Here is a 13,305-nt window from a genome sequence, read left to right on the forward strand (position 1 = left end):
TCACCATATTGTTTTTATAGCGGTAACGAGGCCTAAACACGGAACCACTGATCCACAATTCGGCACGCTAACCATTGGGCAGCACTCGGCATTTGTATTAACAAATCAGTCATTCTCAAAGCGCTAATGCAATGCAGTCCTAAAATGGCGAATTTCGTTGCAAATTAGATTAATGTATGTGTGTGTGTTTACGGACTTATAAAGCTCAAATCCGAGGTTCATTGCCCCCTTGGAGGACAGAGCGCAGATGGTTTATTTTGTAGCTTTGCGCTAAAACAGACGACGACAAGTCTTAATAGGAATGCATAATTTTGTGCGATTTTACAAAATACACGCAAAGATTGGGCCTAGTATAGCTTGGTGATTAGGGCATTCGACTCGCAATGTGAAGGTCGCGAGCTCCAATCCTCGTCACCGAACAAGCCACCCGGGTGTAAAAATTATTGGCTTACAAATACACCGGCCGACCCCAAGCTAGCTAGAAATAAGGTAGTCAGCTAAAAATAAAAGCATAGATTATTCCTAGTTATATAACTAGAGGTCACTGTATAATAAAAATTTTGGTATGATTTTTGTTGTTACACAATGGCTACCTGTGCTGTGCACAGTGCAAGGATCTAACCCCGAATTTTAGTATTACAAGCCGCGTGGGGTTACCACAAAGGCACCTGTGAAATTTGGATATAAAGTGAAAGACTAAAGATCCTTAAATATTTGAGTGGATTGAACATCTTGTTTTTATCTGTATTTAAAAACTCAGTGAATGCATATTCAAATGTTTACATAACGTACAGATATATGTTGATGAATCTTATGATGTCTTTTCGCTTGAACATGATCGCGAGATTTTCATATTATTCCATCTCGAATCTAATCTATACCATAAGAACTGTAGGAAAATCTATGTGCAGGCATCTGTCCATCTATCGGGATTTAGGCCTTAAAGACCTGGGAGGGTTAGGTTGAAGTTTACCTCTTCCTCCCTCCTCGGCTGTTCGATGTTCTATAGTTGGGATTTGGTAAGCTAGTTTGGATGCCTATCAGTTAGTGTTACTACTTTCCTTTTCAGGGCTATGTCCATTTTATGTTGTCAGGTTATGTATTTCTTTATGAAGCTATGTTAGCTGTGTTCTGTAATGTTTGTGGTAGTACTAGTAATTGTAAGATCTGTGGTAGTAAGGGTGCAAGGTGTTCAATAGCTATTTTGATAATTAGTATGATGCTGTCATCGTGGTTTTGTGAGTTTCTGTATTGTGCTAAAAATTCATAAAATATATTTTTGGCTGCTTCTGTTATTTTGCTTATTATTTCATTTTGTTGTGTTTCTTCGTTCGTTGTGGTGTGTCTTGAGGTTGAATGTGTGTTTTTGCTGCCTGTGCATATGTACATTTTATATATTGTTGAGTTATGTTAGTGGTCTCTTGAGGTTTGGTTGTTGGCAACAAATGTGTTTGTTTCCTGATTTTGTACTTGGGTGTTTTTGGTGTTTGTGTTATTTAGTGTGTTCGTTGTGCATGTGTTGATGTTCTTGTATTTTTGGCATCCTTTCTAGTTTGCCATGTGTTGCTGTTGGCAGTTACAGCAATGTGATTGTGTGTTTACTCTGGAACACTCTTTGTTTGTGTTCTCCCCCACACCCTACACAGCGTGGGATAGCTTTACATGCGGCTGCCACATGTTCGTAGCGTTGGCAGCTGTAACACTGGGTTACAACTACCGCTGGTGCTTTTGTGGGTTTTACTGTGTATTTTTGATACCAGAGAATGATACCATTTGATATCACGATCTGGATATCTTATGATTCGTGTACGTGTATTTTAACTAAATTGGTAAGTTCCTGTGTTCTGTTTGAGAATATGCGTTCCACCTTGATATATTGTATGTAAGTTCTGATTCTATGTATTCATTTGTAATACTAGGGTGTAAATCTCCAATAACAAAAAATTTGGGGTTATGTTTAGTGCCTGGTGTGAAGGCGTCTTGGGGTCATTCCTTTAATAGTCGGTTAAGGTCAGCAGCCTCTGATCCTTTGAAAAGGACGCCGCCCTTGGCTAAACGTTTGATGGCTGCAAAGTTGACTTGGCTGATTCTGCTTCATCGGGATTTAGGTCCTTGTTTGGACCTGAGAAGGTCAGATGCAGTCTTGACATCTTCTTCCGGTCCGTGCCATAATTTAGCTTTTCACTGCAAAATCTGTGCGTACCGTACGACTTATTTGCTGAGAATGATCTTCGTTTGCTCCTTATTTGGACCAGTTCCGGCTTGGATCGTTTGTTTGTTTGAATTTCGCGCAAAGCTACTCGAGAGCTATCTGCGCTAGCCGTTCCTAATTTAAAAGTGATAGACTAGATTCACTAGAAGGAAGGCAGCCAGTCAACATAACACCCCGCTAACTCTTGGACTAATATTTACCACGAAAAATGGGACTGGCTGTCACATTATAATGCAATGATTATTACTGATAGGATTCAAATACGGAACCCACGGATTGCGAGTCGAACGTTTTAACCACCAGGCTATAAGCTTTCAAGATATGCAGTTTATTCTGAGGTTTATCATAAAAACAGTTGCTGAATTAGATGTAATACTTTTGGTATGACTAGTGACAACGGTTCTTTATTCGCAGAAACGTGGCCCATGATAACTCGTTAAATTATAGGTTAGTATCTATGCAAGATTACCAAGTAAAATAGAAATAAACCTTATCACAGCTTATTAGTTGTCACTGAGCTGTGAGTTGATGTTTACTTTGTGGTCTGAAAGATTAAATTATTGATGAACGTCACCATATCAAAAACGACAGGGGTCTCCTTCTGTTTTTTATTAGGATAATCGGCTGGAGGTTTGTACTGCTAACAGTAGTTATGTAGAACTTGTAGTATTGGAAACCCTTCGGAAACGCACAGGTAATACACACAAGTAATGAGTAATTTCAGCTAAGTGGTTGATTTGTCATTAGTACAATACCTTATTACAGAAATAATACAAAATATTTTTGTTTGTTTTGAATCAGAGTAGAACACTTTCTTATACGCTACTATAAGTTTATCAATGTATAATTGTTAAATCTTGTTTCATATACCACCACGCTCTTCAGCCAAATTGTTTGGTTGACATTTGGCCTTTTCACTTTCCAAATATGTCCAAGCAGCTTTAATAATATTATTATTTGGACTTTATAGCTGGATTGTTTGTTTGTTTGTAATTAAGTACAAAGCTACACAATGGGCTATCTATGCTCTGCCCACTACGGGTATCGAAACCTGGATTCCTGCATTGTAAGTCCACAGACATACCGCTGTGCCACTGGGGCCCGGCATGGCCAGGTGGATAATGCGCTCGACTCGCAATCTGAGGGTCGCGGGTTCGCATCCCCATCCCACCAAACATGCTCGCCCTTTCAGCCGTGGGGGTGTTATAATGTGACGGTCAATCCCACTATTCGTTGATAAAAGAGTAGCCCAAGAGTTGGCGGTGGGTGGTGATGACTAGCTGCCTTCCCTCTAGTCTTACACTGCTAAATTAGGGACGGCTAGTGCAGATAGCCCTCGTGTAGCTTTGCGCGAAATTCAAAAACAAACAAACAAACAAACTGTGCCACTGGAGGGCTTATAGCTGGACAAGCCATGATTGTGTGTGTGCCATTGGCCTCTTTTTTTTCCTACCAAGAAATGTTTCACAAATTTGCTGGAAGATAAATCCCTGTCCAACAGGTCTTGTTCATGAGGAAATGATATGATGGATCCTTACTCTCTTGTACCTGTCATTAGTCATGATTTTTGTTCTCTGAAATGCAGCCCACGTTTGTATTGGTCCCCAGTACGCTCCTCTACAAATGTTGTTCGTTAACTGTGATACAGTTTTCGTCTCTGACATCGAACAAATTATCGATGATTGTTGTCAAAGAATTTAAATTTCGATTCATTTATAAAGATCACTACCCTGCAGTTTTGTTCATTCCACTGTTTGAAGTTTGATGCCCATTTCAGCTTTTTAGTTTGGTTATTTCTCCTAAGTAGTGGTTTTTGAGTAACTACACATTCAGTGAGGTAATTCCTGTTAATTTGTATCTTCCTGTTCTGGAGGAAACATTCGCATCTGTACTTATAGGTAGGACATTGGCAAGGTCTTTAATGGATTGCGTAAATAGTAAACCCTAACTTACTTAGCAGTGCTTTTAAAATGTTTAGTTTTCTACATCGACCACTTCTATTATCGATAGTCCTAACTTTACGTTCCTTCTTCAGAGTTTCTATATATAGTTCCCACTGAAAGGTGAACATTCGTTTGAATCTACGGATTCATAGTTTCATATGTGTAGCGAAGCTTACAGTAAACTTATCTTTACAAGTGTAGTGTCATATATGTATCTGAGGTTGTAGTAAACTTAACTTTACAAGTGTAGTGCCATATATGCAGCTAAACTTGCAGTAAATTTTACAGATGTAGGGTCATATATGTAGCTAAATCACTGATCATCCTTCGGTCCTTTACTATGAGTTTCAAGAAGTTGGAAATGCAATAAAAGCTAGAAATGAGTAACGTTAATACGATGTTCCAATTAAACCACAAACTTTAGTGACAGTTTTTAAAAAAATTTCGAAACCAGCTACATATTAAATGAAATGGTGAAACCTTTTCAACCAAGTTCTATTGAGCTAGGAACATTACATTAGTGCAATGCAATAACAAAGCTTCCTCTACAATAAACGTCCGTTTGAGGTATAAAAGATCTTGCTTTTGGGTTTTCTATTTCTAAAGACAGGACCTGTGGGGTATGGAGAGAAGAGGGATTACAGTTAATATTCTGAAGCAAAACACCCCATCTGTATAGTTGTATTTTTAAGAGTCTGTATTTTCCGTTTCTGAATTACTGCACTCAAGAATCCATGATGCTAGGATTATTACTATATAAAGATTATACTAAACTTATAGTGAAACAAAAGATTGGTGATGTTATTGCAGAAGTGGTAGTCAGCTTATGTTGTTTTTTCTGTTGTGTTCCTAGTGAGATATCGTTCAAGAGATACAAGAAGAGAGAGAACACCTAGAAACAAGATGTCATAGACAGATAGCATCTGCTAGTCTGACCTAAATGGCATCCTAAGAAGGTTGTCTCCGTCACACCATGGATGAGAAGCACCATGTATCAACCAAGAAATTTGTGTTTGAATGGCCTCGAATAGTGATGCTGTTCTTTGGAAATGTAATGAGTTGCTTGAGAAAGCAGGAACTAGAGTTCGACCTGCAGGCAACAGAAACGAATCAATGCCTGTACTAACACCAGCAGCCATTTATTCAGAATGATATATATACCAAAGGAAAGTGTCGTTTATACAACTAGCAGAAAGCAACAACATGAAACAGATTTCGCATCCTTCTTGGGTTCAATGAATAAACTGTTTTAGGTTGTCATTTGGAATTTCTATGTTCCAGATCAAATGATGCAATTTTTTTTTTTTTTTGCTTAGTTTAGATGGTCCAGCACAAAATGGCACTAAGTACCTAGAACTTGGTCAACTTAGTAACTGTTGTCATGGTGTAGTATCAGAACTTTGACTTGCTAGAAAATAAAGCCATCTACCTGGTAGAATGTAAAGCTCTTAAATTTAGTGTTAAAGACAACTCAGCGGTATATGCAAATGAGCTGTAATGATATACACTGTAGAGTTTACTCCAGCATAGCAGAAGCCAACCAATAAGATGTGATGCTTTACAGATTTGTGGGAAGACTCCCTGTTAAGTCCATTTGATACCACTTGGGCATTTTAGACATTAATTATGTTTTTGACTGAATTTGTGTCATTGACTGTTACGAATTTATTATTGTATATTTATTTTAATATCAACGTTTGTTTAGATTAAAGTTGTATTTAGAAACATACATAGCGTATACTGTCAAATATGTATTGCGAAACTCCCGCCTATTCTCCAAAATTTTTAGAAGATTCTCGAGAGTAAGAATCAACAATATATGTGTGTACGTAAACACTTAAATTGTATTGTTACGTAATCTGAGTTTTCTAGAAAACCTTCCCACGGTTATAAATATAACCAACGCGACGAGCCAGAGAGAGAGTATCAATTAACAGTTCACTATAGTCAGTGTGCTATAAACTTCGAAAGCTATAACTGTGATTGTTATAACGCTTACCAATCGGAAAACTTCAGATATTTTACCAGGAGCATTTACAAAGTTCGAAGATTACAACTCATTTAACTTCAGTGGAATCTCATCGGACATTAGTATTTTTACTAAAACATTACCTAACTTCAACAGTGGAAGACTCAGAGCGTGTGGCAAAGGACAAAGCTAGGTTCCCGGCGAATCGTACCTACATCAACTCGTAATTAACTCGCTTATCGTGAACCCTCGTTGAGATATCAAGGAAGTTCCAAACCAGAAAGAAGACTTTATATTGCTTGTAAGTTTGTGAAACTTTTGTTTATAAATCACTGTTTGTAATAACTGTTATTGTGAAATTTTGTTGTGTATATATTAAAATGTATTTGTGATAAAAAAAGAAAATTGTGTGTATTATTGTTGTTGGAAAATATCACAAACTGACTATAAATATCGGCTTTTAATTACCTGCTAAATCTAAAGCACAATTTAACTACTAAGTTTAAATTATCAGTTAACTCAATTTCAGACCATTTGAAATTCTAATACGTAACAATGACAACCAGTGCATACTGGTAACCTCAACTAAGCTACCAGAGTGGCTGCAGTGGCTCTGCCAGAGATTCAGCACCTAATTATGCTGATCCCAATGAGGAAGTAGCAACAGATGGTGTTTCCACCTCACCTCACAGGTATGATACATCAACTAAGTTCTGTCTTAACAGCTTCCAACCAAATGAACTCAATACCTGAAACTGCTGCTTCTTTCATGCCAATAACGTGAATGAGAGTACATGTGGGTCCACAGAGCAGGAAAGAAGATGAAGTTACTACAATTGTGGATAGTTTGGTCACTGGCAATACACGTGACTTTTCTCCGTGACTGTATTGGAGCCCTCACATCCGTCATGTATACTAAATAATTTGCAACAGACTCAAGAGATGTAAGCTTTGAATATGTTAGGTTCGCCAGTTTAATTTAGTGAGGTATAGGTCATATCTGACCACTAATATGGAATCAGAGGAATGCTCTCTTATGCATCTACTGAATAGAAACAGAGTGTTTACAGAACCTACTGAGGCCAAAGCTGAAGTAGACAAGCCCAAAGTTCTCTCAGCTTAATTTCTTTATATTTTTTTTACAAAAGTAGCACTACTTTCAGCATAAACTAAGGTTGAATCCTATTTTATATGAACCGACGCTATGCAAGATCGTTCCAGCCACAAAAGTATGCCTTTATAATGCACCAGTGTTAGCTTATCTTATCCTTAATATGGATGCCAGTCATAGCAGTAATATCAATAATCCAAGATGGTGTTGAGCACGTTGTAGCATATTCAAGCCAAATGCTAATAGCTGCTGAACACCATACTGCACCGTGAAGTAGGAACTGTTTGCAGTCTTCATATTCCTCAAGCACTGATACCATTCTTTATGTGAATTTACTTAGAAAGTGAACCATATATTGTTGAATAGGCTGGTAAACATCAGAGAAACAGAATATGTTATTGCACATTGGACTCGAATTTCACTCTATAGAACCAACCCGACCAGTAGCATAGAAATTCAAAAAGACTTTCTCATCAGGAGGTGAGAGTTTGTCTGTTTATAGATTGTCAAGATCTTGAATATAATGCCGTAGTAAAACATACTTTCAGCTATGGTAACAAACTATGCAAGTGGTGAACATTTCACTGATGAATGGATACCAAGTATGATGAATGGGATGCTGTGGTGATAGATCATAATTGTGAGAACATAAAATGTTGGTTTGATTTTATATTATACTGTTTTCTTTTCTTATTTGATTCACTATGTATTTTTGAACATTGATTTAGTTTGACTTTATTCATTGCTTTTAGTTTTATGATGAGCAGAACAGAGTTTCCCTTATTTTATATACAGTCTTCGCCAAATTGTTTGCATACTGCTTTATATTGATGTTATTATCTACATGAATAAGTAGTTATTGAGTAAGTGCCCGAGTAGTAACAGAGAAGGTAGCGTATGATCGTACAAAAATGTACGAGCTGCTATTCTGGTCTGTATAAGTTGTTTTGAGCATTTGTTCATCAAAACACACACTTTTGGTATAATCTTTTATACTTTTTTTTGGCTGAGTCCTCTTTCCGGCTTGTTAAAGTTGATGTTAGGATTCATGTTAATGACACCCCCTACTGGCATATTTCTGCAATATGCTAGGGCAAGGTTTGTCAAAAACTTTATGTTCTAGAATGACAATGCCACTACTTACAGTACGCGTATTGTACAGGATTATCTCAACCAGGAAGATGTTACGAGATTGCCATGGTCAGCAAAGTTTCCAGATTGTAATCCTAAATTGCTAACCACGACCCTAAACCAGCTACTGTAGCTGAACTGCAGCGCCTTCTAGTGACAAGTTGGGATGAAATCATGGTGGATTGCATTAAAAACCTTGCAGAGGTTATTAGAGCACAGGGAGGACCAACCAAGTACTGAATGTTTAATATGAACTAATATAAGATTACAGACGTTATTTATAATAATTTGATGTTATATTTTGTCATTACATAGGTTTTGATAAGGTTTTGTTGTGATAGATGAAATGCTAACTTCCACATATTTCTACAGGTGTCTGATAAAATTGTTTGCTGTTCTAATAAATCGTTCATGATGTCCATAGAACGTGTCTCATTATACAAATTACATATTAAGATGTTAATACAACAGGTGTGTTTGTATTCCATCTTATTAATAATGATCTAATTTGATACAAAATATACAAACATTTTAGCTAAAACTGTAGTAGCACTTAGCTCATCATATTTGAAACTTGTTTCTCACTTGACGCATTGCAAAGTATTGAGTTTTCTCATTCAGTGAAATTTCTTAACGTGAAGGTGTTAATAGGTCCCTTTTACCCATGCTTCTCTTGTTGATTCCAAAATTCTTGTAAATAGCTAAATACTTTCTTTTCAAGTGTGCATAACTATCGATGTGGAAGAGTTCAAGTGTGACGTTTTTAAAATGCGCATGTTGTTTTACATATGGCGCAATACCCAAAAATAACATATTGTTTCCGAACATTTTGGAAAATAAGAACTTATTTTATTATACAAATAGTGTTATTAAACTGTGTCAGATAGCCCTCGCGCAGCTTTGCGCGAAATTCAAAACCAAACCAAAAATCGAAAACCTCTACATAACAACTTTCGATTTCGGTCTTGATGATGAGAATGTGTCGTACTTGTGAGTCTTGTGAGCATGTAACTCATTTAGAGTTGCAATTTTCACATGATGTCATTCTTCAATCACCTTGAAAATTTGAATGATATATTAGTGACTAGTTTAAAATTTTAGGTGGCGTGGCTTGATAACAAGCCTAAAATAAAGCAGAAAGGATTAACGGTATGCAAATGTCATATATATCACTCTTCTCTCGTATATTTATTTTCAACAAAAATACATTTTTCTAGAGTTATAAACTGAAACATGTTAGATCCAACTGAGGTCATCTTGCGAATTTAGTCTCAGGTGTTACTGTATATTTCATGGGATGGTTGTATTGTGTATACGACTGAGAAGCGTAGCAGAAATTTTTCAGATGCTTCTGATTCAGTTTTCTGATTGGCCAGCTACAGCGAGAAGGAAAACTGTAAATGCAGTTTTGTGTGTTTTCAAACAGGTTTTTTTCTGACTTGAAAGAATCAAAGCTCTTTATTAATGTCTCGTTTTTCATTATTTTTCCTAGCACTTGTTAATCGTCTTGAAATTTCCTCTTCACATCTTGTCTTGTATCTTACTTTCCACCTACAATAAATCACTTCTCTCCTTCAACATACGAGGTCCATAATCTCCAGCTGTTGTAAAGGTTAGGCAACTGCGTGCTAGGCTTTTTCTTCGGATTACCACAGTACTATATCTTAGCGTGTTAAATTGACTTTTATCAGTTGGATACTATGCATAATATATATATATACCATACCTAAACTTCACAAATCAAACTGTTATATAAGACCATTAGTATAAAATACTTACATTTGTGTTGTTCAGTGAGGATGGCTTTTTTGATTTTGCGTTTTCCCCAGAATTTTAAATGGGAAAAACTGGAAGAAAATTGGAAACTAGATTCGCTATACATAATTAAAAACCTTCTCACGTTTACCACCAATTCAACTAAAAGACGCTATATATATTTAAAACACTAATATTAAACATAGAATTAAACATCATCAAACAAAAAATCCAAAACGGCATCTTAGTTCAATACACTCTCTAAACTTTCACCCTAGAGAAGTCATCTTTGATCAATACAACCGCCACTCTTTAAACTTGCACATTAGAGAAGTCATCTTTGTTCAATACAACCGCCACTCTTTAAACTTTCACCCTAGAGAAGTCATCTTTGTTCAATATAACCGCTACTCTATAAACTTGCACCCTAGAGAAGTCATCTTTGTTCAATACAACCGCTACTCTCTAAACTTGCACCCTAGAGAAGTCATCTTTGATCAATACAACCGCCACTCTTTAAACTTTCACCCTAGAATACTAATATTCTGTTACTAATTTGTTAAGCAATCTCCAGTTATGTAACTTATGTTTCCTACTGTTTGGTTTATTTGGAATTTCGCGCAAAGCTAGCCGTCCCTAATTGAGCAGTGAAAGACCTAGAGGGAAGGCAGCTAGTCTTTTACCAACGAATAGTAAGATTTACCCTCACATTATAACGCTGAAAGGGCGAGCATGTTTGATGGGGTGGGGATTCTAACTCGCGACCCTCAGATTGCGAGTCAAGCACCCTAACCACCTAGCCATGGTTTCATACTGTACATATGTTCTTGTGTCTATTTAAATTTCTTCTATCTGATGATGACAATACCTTACCGAAATGTTGTACATTTATTGCTGTGTTAATCTTGTAACAAAGTTTTCAAGCCACCTTTAAACCTTATAATATTGTTTAGTCACTAATTCTTAAAACTGTTCCATGAAGTGATTTACAGACGTTTTGTTTAGTGTACAGCTGCACAGCAAAAACAACCATCATAGCTAAATATTCATGAATTCACACTTTTATTAAAAAAAAACATGTTTTATTTTGTCAACTCTTCAAACGCTGAAAACTTCTTTAATTTACAATTACAAAACGTATTTTCTTATACACGAAAACCAATAAATTTATTTAATGAGTCGTAATATTCACTTGAGTAATTTTAGTAATTTTAAGATACATATACCTTAACTGATAACATTCTATTTCATATATAATACTGATTTCAATATTGAAAAATAAATTACTTGTGTGAAAAAATAATGCATATGTAAAAGATGATGACAAAATAACAGATAAGTATAAAGAACCAAATGGTAACGCTTTTTCACTGTTTATGTGTCTTAATTTTAAACATGTACCTTGCATATTCTATTCAGTTAATTACCTGAGCAATAGAGGAATGTTTACGTTTTCCATAGTCGAGTTCTAGAATCCTGTTCTTTGCAATCTATGAACTGGTGAAGTTACGTGATGAGATTGTTGAAGAAATCAACACGATCCTCCTTGCGGAAGTTTCAACTCCCATAAGGAAGAAGAAATCAACGAGTTGAGTGTTCAGAGGAAAAAAATCCTGCTACACGTTCAACGTCGGGTTGAATTTATAGAGAAGCAACTTAATGAGTCAGTAAGAAAGCGGGACTCGAAGCGGATATGAAATTGTTCTGTTGCCTTCCACGTCCATACCCAGTCGAGCACGTCTAAAACACGTGCTAGTAATTCTAATGACAATGTTTTAGGATAATGTAAATTACCCAAGAGAAAATGCTGAACTTTCACCCCGACACGGTCAGACAGATAACTCTCTTGACGGTATAAGGACCTCTGGAAACAATTTCCGATGAAAAGTAAAAATAATTATATTGCTTTGTTGGGTTGTAACAAAGAAGCCAATTTCACCGAGTAAAAAAACACATTACATATTTGTATAAATGTGAGTGAATTGTATAATTTAGTGAAATGAATATGATAAAAATGTTTAATTAAAAGCTTGAGGTTTAAGACAAATCAATTTAGATGTGTTGAAGTTTTTCATTGACATTACTAATATTGTTTGTTAAGGTAAATTTAGGACAAAAAACGTTTCCAAACAATTCTTTAATAATAAATTGTTTATTTTGTGTTGGAGTGTTTGATATATTCATTCTTTTATGCATAAAGGAATAACAATGCATATATTGATATATATTCGTACAAATAGGAAAACCAAGATATTTAAGAAGAAGAATTTGTGTTGGCGTAGTTTCTGACCTTTTCATAATGCCATTTCATGCATTCCAAATAGATTAAGGCAGTAACTATGAATACACAAAATCTTATTAACTTAATATACATTGTTTATCCCTTTTCTTAATACCTTTTCGCAAAATCTACGTTTATCCCCTAAGTCGCATTATCAGCAATTTCTGGGAAACAAGATTTTGTCTTAGTTTTAGTTTATAATAACACATAATGGCAGTTAAGTGTCTATATGGTTAATACGTTTATTGCTGTAACATCGTTAGAGGGTTCAGAGAAATTTTGGGAGTCTTTACAGTAAACAAATCATCGTTTGTATCTTGTGACAGATAGAAAACACGAGCGACAAGCGATCATTAATAAAGATGCAGAATAAATCTTTCCAATTTATTTCTACTGATAAAAGAAAAAAGTGTCTTTTTTATTCTAGATTCTACAGTATTATTTTAAAGTCTATAAAACAGTTAGTTCGTAGTTAGGCTTATCTTCCAATTTCTCAGACTGATTGGTTCATAATTAGCTAATAATAATAATTGTTTGTAGTTAAGCACAAAGCTATACAAAGGGCTATTTGTGCTCTGCCCACCACAGGTATCGAAACCCGGTTTCTAGCGATGTAAGTCTGCAGACATACCGCTGTGCCACTGGGGGAGGGGCAATAATAATAATGGTAAAAAATAGTAAAATCACTATAGCTATACCTTAACAAATTACATTCTATTTCATATATAATATTGGTTTCAATATTGAAAAACAACTTACTTGTGTGAAAAACATAATAATACAAGTGTAAAACATTATGACAAAATAACAGATATTCTAGTAGTATACACTACACTGAGTGGTCACAAGTAAATAGACACTTTTTAGAAAAAATGAAAATTTTCAGTCATATTCACATGAATT

The 13,305-nt window shown here is 35.7% G+C and overlaps 1 pseudogene; it reads left to right on the top strand.

Moving 5' to 3' along the window:
* LOC106462985 overlaps positions 1-13,305 on the top strand; it is a 79,368-nt pseudogene that overhangs the window by 45,397 nt on the left and 20,666 nt on the right.

The sequence above is a fragment of the Limulus polyphemus genome, unplaced genomic scaffold, assembly GCF_000517525.1.
Source record: "Limulus polyphemus unplaced genomic scaffold, Limulus_polyphemus-2.1.2 Scaffold1294, whole genome shotgun sequence".
Classification (NCBI taxonomy): domain Eukaryota; kingdom Metazoa; phylum Arthropoda; class Merostomata; order Xiphosura; family Limulidae; genus Limulus; species Limulus polyphemus.